Here is a 6,000-nt window from a genome sequence, read left to right on the forward strand (position 1 = left end):
TAGACAGGAGTTACCATGAATGTGTTTTGAGGGCCTCTGCTGGCTGCTGTCAGTGTGCCAGGTAAGCACTGGGCGGCCGGCCTGGGGGGAGGAAGGAGGCTTGTATCCCCACCCAACCACAGAGAGCGCGGATGAGTGGTGCTGGCTGAAGATGCTCTGCTTTCATTCTTTGCCCAGCTCTCCAGGAGAGTCCTGGGTTATTATTGGGTGAGATTCAAATGTCTGCAAATGGAACTCAGTCAGCCCTGGTGGTCTAGATGGAAACCCTCCTGAGGTCATAGAATTATCTCCTAACAGACCTCTTAAAGGGACCCTGCAGGAGCCTAGCAAAAGACTTCTGTCCTAATAACAGAAAGCTTGTTCCTTTCATTGATATCCTAACTAGCTATACCTCCCACTCCCCCCCCCCTTTTAATATTTATTTGTTTGAAAGGCAAAGAGAGATATCTTTCACCTACTTGAGAGACATCTTCCATCTACTGGTTCACTCTCCAAATGCCTGCAGCAGCCAGGGCTGGGACAGGCCAAAACCAGGAGCCTGGAACTCAATCCAGACCTTCCCACATGGGTGTCAGGGACCCAACTATTTGAACCATCACTTGCTGCCTTCCAGGGCACGCACAAGGAGGAAGCTCATATTGGAACAGAGCCAGGACCTGAACACCGGCACTCTGATATTGGATGTGGGCATCCCAAGTGGCATCTTAACTGCTGCACCAGTGCCTGCCTCTACCTCCACCCTAGATTTCCCCACACATTTATTTACAGACTACATCCATGTAGTGATGGGACTTGAGATTTATCGTGCATGACAGTCACTAGAAAGCCCTGTCCTAGTATCATATCTGGACCAGAAGCCTTGGATGTCCCTGTTTGCAAGAACACGTTGATTAGGCCTGGTCTTCCCTAGGCAAGGGGAGTATGTTTTGCCACCCCAGGGAGACACTCAAGAGGCACACTGTGAAGCCAGCAGGTGTATTTCTTCCCTTCTCCTATTCTGGTAGAGTTCCTAGAATGAACCTTTGATGGTTCAAATACTTTTGTGGTCACAGCCTCTTGAAGTCTAATGAAAAAAAAACATAGCATATCTCAGATTTCTAATTAGGTTAGTGATCTAATCTGTATGAGACATAGACTTTGTGACATGAATCTTGCCACTCTCAAGAATTCACACATTCTATCTGTTAGGTTGTCAAGGGGGAAAATGAACAAAAGGAAAATGATTGTATCTGTCAAGTTTCTTGGTTGCAAGAATTAAAAAGTTAGCATGGGTTAGGCATTTACCCTGGTGGTTAAGATGCTGTCTGGGGCTCCTGCCTCCTACATCAGAGTACCTGAGTTCAATTCCCAGTTCCAGCTTCTAATTTCAGCTTCCTGCCAATGCAGACTTTGGGAGGCAGAAGAGATGACCGTAGTGATTGGGTTCCTGCCACCCACGTGGAAGACTTGGGCTGAATTGCTGATTCCTGGCTTTGGCCTCATTTGGGGAGTGAACTAATAGATGAGAGCTCTCTGTCTTTCTGCCTCTCAAGTAAATAATAAATCATGAAAATTAAGATAAAATAGACTCTTTAAAAAATATGTCTAATTTAAGCAGAAAAGGAATTTATTAGACGGACACTGAGTAGTTTGTAAAATCAATGGGGAGACTTGAAATCCAGCCCCAGAAAATAAACAGGAACCAGGAGCCACTACCTTGGGCACAACTGGGAAGTGGTTAGGACACTTCTGCTATACCCTCACACTGCACAGAGGCTTCTGACATTGCTGAGGAACAATGCCATGAATGAGTTCTGTTTTCTTTTAAGATTTATTTGTTTGTTTGAAAGGCAGAGTAGCAGAGAGAGAGAGAGAGAGAGATTTTCCATCCACTGGTTCACCATCCAAATGTCCTCACCAGCCAGGACTGGAATAGGCAGAAGCCAACATCCAGGAACCCCATTGTGGTCTCCCAAATGGGTTGCAGGGGACCAAGTACTTGAGCTATCATCCACTACTCTCCAGGCTGTGCATTAGCAGAAAGTTGGACCGGAAACGGAGTATCAGGGACTCAAATCAGGACCCTGATATGAGATGCTGGCACTGCAAGCAACAGCTTAACCTGCTGTGCCACAACACCAGCCTGGCCGCTGGATGAATTCTAAGCTCTCTCTTCGCCCTTTTATCTCTTGCTGAAGATTTCAGTTCCTGGGTGGCAGCATCTAGTAGGCTGACCATACCCTCATTGTCAGTGGGGTGGGAGGGGGTAGAGGAGCAGGAGAAGAGGAGGAGGGGGAAGTGGCATTTAAATTTCTTCAACTTCCTTGCAAAATGGTGAGGCCTTGCCTCCACTCAGCTCAGGTGATAGGATTCTCCAAAAAGGAAGGGAGATGAGATGCCAGGCCAGAATGTTAAAGTGACAAATGCCCCCTGCAGTTGTTCACCCAAGTCTCTGTTAAACTCAGTGGTCCATGATGGAGAGGGAGTGTCATTGGCCATTTAATAGGAATTTCTGTCTTTCCAGTAATGGTCTATTCCCTGGTAAGAGGATGACAGGCCAGGTCCCACCCTCACATTTGCCTAGCTAGGTGCCTAATATGTCTTTGAACATAAGATCTAACTGAAATTATCTTTTAACTTTCACTTCTTCCACAGTTCCCCAAGGAGAATTAGTTGACCCTGAGAGGGCATGCCAGGATTTACAACAGGCCTTTCAGGGATGGGAAGTGTCTGTGGAACAGGAAGATGGAGGCAATGTGACCCTTTCTCCAGCCCTGGGAACTGGCATAGGAGATTCTGTTCCTCTTAGCTTCTTCCTCTTCACTGTCATTTTTCATGTCAGAGACACTCTTGTGGGACTTGCCCAGCTTACAGTGAATCCCCTTTTCTGGGGATAGCTCCCAATGCCCAGGGCTCCTGGAGGCCATGTCTGTGTGGTATAGCCCTGTAACACCCACCCCAGCTGTTGCCAAATGATTAGGGGTAGGGTAGACACGTACCCCAAGATGAACCAGGTATTATGTAGTGAGAATTTGGAAGTTGGGGCAGGGACCTTCAGACTTGGGTATCTTAGCCAGCTAAAGTGATTAGTAGACCAAAGCCAAGTGCTGTAACAAACAACCCTAAATCTCAATGACTTTCCATAGCAAGTTTGGCTTCTCTCAAGACACAGCCCAGTTGGGTTTTGATGGGCAGCTAGCTGTTTTGCAAAGTAATTTAGGGGCCCAGTCTCCCTTCCACCAGGCAGTCATTAGTTTCTCTTCATACAGCCAGGAAATGGAGGAAGAGAGAGAAGGGGTCAGGCCTCAAAGTGGCAGCCATCATTTTTACCCACATTCCATGTGCCCCAACTAGTCACTTGGCCACACCTGTATAAGAAAGAGCTGGGAAATGTAGTCTAGTCGGTTCCCAGAAAGAAGAGTGCCCCACTGGGAGATGGTAAAAATGAGCAGTGCTCATGGGGGAGATGACAGATAGATGCACATTTTGCATAGATACAAGCTACATTTTATATTTCCCCCAGATATAAAAATTTGAGAATTTTAAGATTCATAAATACTATCAGCTCTCCTCCTCTAAATTCATTTTGGGTATTATTTCACTAACTTGACCCGCATTTTGTTTTGTTTGTTTTATAACCTAGTAGTCCTTATCATGCCAGACCCAAGAGGGTTAAGAGATGCTTCTGCAAGGGTGCATGTCAGATGGCACCCATTCTTAGTGAGCATCCACCTGCTGATGCTACATGAAGGGTGAAACCTCCTCCTCAGGGATGTGCTTTTCATCCTGCAGAAACGTTGAGGTTTTACTCCTTGGAGGCTTTACTGCATTGACAGTCCCTCAGGCCACCATATTCCTTGCCTACTTCCTATTGTTCCCAGATTAATGAAAGCAAATTCTGCATTAGCTATGAAGTGACTTCAAAATACTCCAGGGAAATTGAACTAAAACATAAATTTATTTTGTTTCAAAACATTTTGAGATCCATGCAAACATCTACTAAAGTGAAGGATGAGAGGAAAACAAACACTTTCTACCACGTCCTAAAATGTGGGCCAATTTTTAAGGCATAAGCTGTTGCCAAATACCTGAATTTATTTAACTAGTCCCATACTGATAGACATGTAAGAGCCTTCCAATCTTTTGTGATTACAAAGGTGCTGAAATTCTTATCTTACATGTAGATCATTTTGTCTATGCATAAGCATACCTGGCTACCTGGGACATGTATTGAAAAAAACCTGGAATATCTTAGTGGGTCTAAGACATAAAATATATCTATGTTCATATACATTCATATTTATCTATATATCAATATCTATATATTTTGACAAAGATGGGCTCGACAATCAGAGCCAATAGTAAGAGCAGAAAGAATCACCTGGGATGTGTGAATTTGGCAAGGGTTGCTGTGGAAACTTGTATCTCTGATACCTATGAGAGTACTTCAAAATGTTCATGAAAAATGAAATTGAAAGATAGGTTTTGGGACCTGCATTTGGCCTAGTGGTTAAGACATCATGTGGGATGCCCATATTCCATACCAGAGTACCTGGGTTTGACTTAAGTTTAATTATCCATTCCATCTTCCTGCCAACGAGTACCCTAGAAGGCAAGATTGATGGCTCAAGGGCTTGGATTCCTGCCATTCACGTGGTTTGGATTCTGAACTCTCAGCCTCATTGTGGACAGATGGGGAAGAGCAGCAGATGAAGGCTTTCTCGGTCTTTCTGTCATTCTGTGTTATTGCTCTGCCTCTAAAAAGCTTATTTTGTGCCCCCAAAAGCTGAAATACATGCCTAGTCTTTACATAATACACATTTTCCCTGAACTCTTTCAGACCCTTCAGATTAGACAGGTTTAATTTTTCTGGTTTGCAAATCAAGGTCAACTGCACTAAACCGACAATCCCAAACCAACCCTAGGAAGCAACACTTCTTTATGTGATCTGTGGACTCAAAAGGACAATGAAAATAAAGCAGCCAGGCAAGTCTCAAATAGACCTAAATTATTGATGAATTTATGGAGGTTAAACTCATTTAAAAACTAAGACAATTAAGTCTGCTAAGACTCACTTACTGAAACCCTAGAATATATTTCATGCTAGGGTGAAACTGAAATTTATTCCATCCTACATTCTATTTATCATTTACTTTAATGAATGCCTTTGGATAAACATAGGTGTTCCCCAAACTTGTTCTCTTTCTCTCTCTCAATAAAAAGGTAAACATTCTATGTTATATTTTTATTTAAATCTGAAATTCTTATTCTTTTCTGTACTAATACAAGAGGTATTTAAAAACTTCCTAGAGCCGTGCCTCACTTGGCTAATCCTCCACCTGTGGCGCTGGCACCCCGGGTTCTAGTCCCAGTTGGGGCGCCGGATTCTGTCCCAGTTGCTCCTCTTCCAGTCCAGCTCTCTGCTGTGGCCCTGGAAGGCAGTGGAGGATGGCCCAAGTCCTTGGGCCCTGCACCCACATGGGAGACCAGGAGGAAGCACCTGGCTCCTGGCTTTGGATCGGTGCAGCGCCGGCTGCAGCAGCCATTTGGGGGGTGAACCAACAGAAGGAAGACTTTTCTCTCTGTCTCTCTCACTGTCTAACTCTATCTGTCAAATGAAAAACAAAAACTTCATGGAAAAATGTATGTATTATGAAAGGATTATATATAGATTCCAAAAAATCTTTGCACCAAAATAAACATATTTTATTCTTAACATTTGAAAGGCAGTTACAGAGAAAAAAGAGAGAGAGAGAGAGAGAGATCCATTGGCTCACTCCCCTAATGGCTGCAATGGCTAAGGCTGGGCCAAATCAGTCAGGAGCCAAGAACTCTATCTGGGTCTCCCATATAGATGGCAGGGTCCCAATACTTGGCCATTTCCTGCTACTTTCCCAGGCACATCATCCGGGAGCTAAATCAGAAGTGGAGCAGCTGAGAGTCGAACCAGTAACCATGTGGGAAGCTGACAGCACAGGCAGCAGCCTAACTCACTGTACCACAATGCCAGCCCCAAATAAA

The sequence above is a fragment of the Lepus europaeus genome, chromosome 3, assembly GCF_033115175.1.
Source record: "Lepus europaeus isolate LE1 chromosome 3, mLepTim1.pri, whole genome shotgun sequence".
NCBI classification, from domain to species: Eukaryota; Metazoa; Chordata; class Mammalia; order Lagomorpha; family Leporidae; genus Lepus; species Lepus europaeus.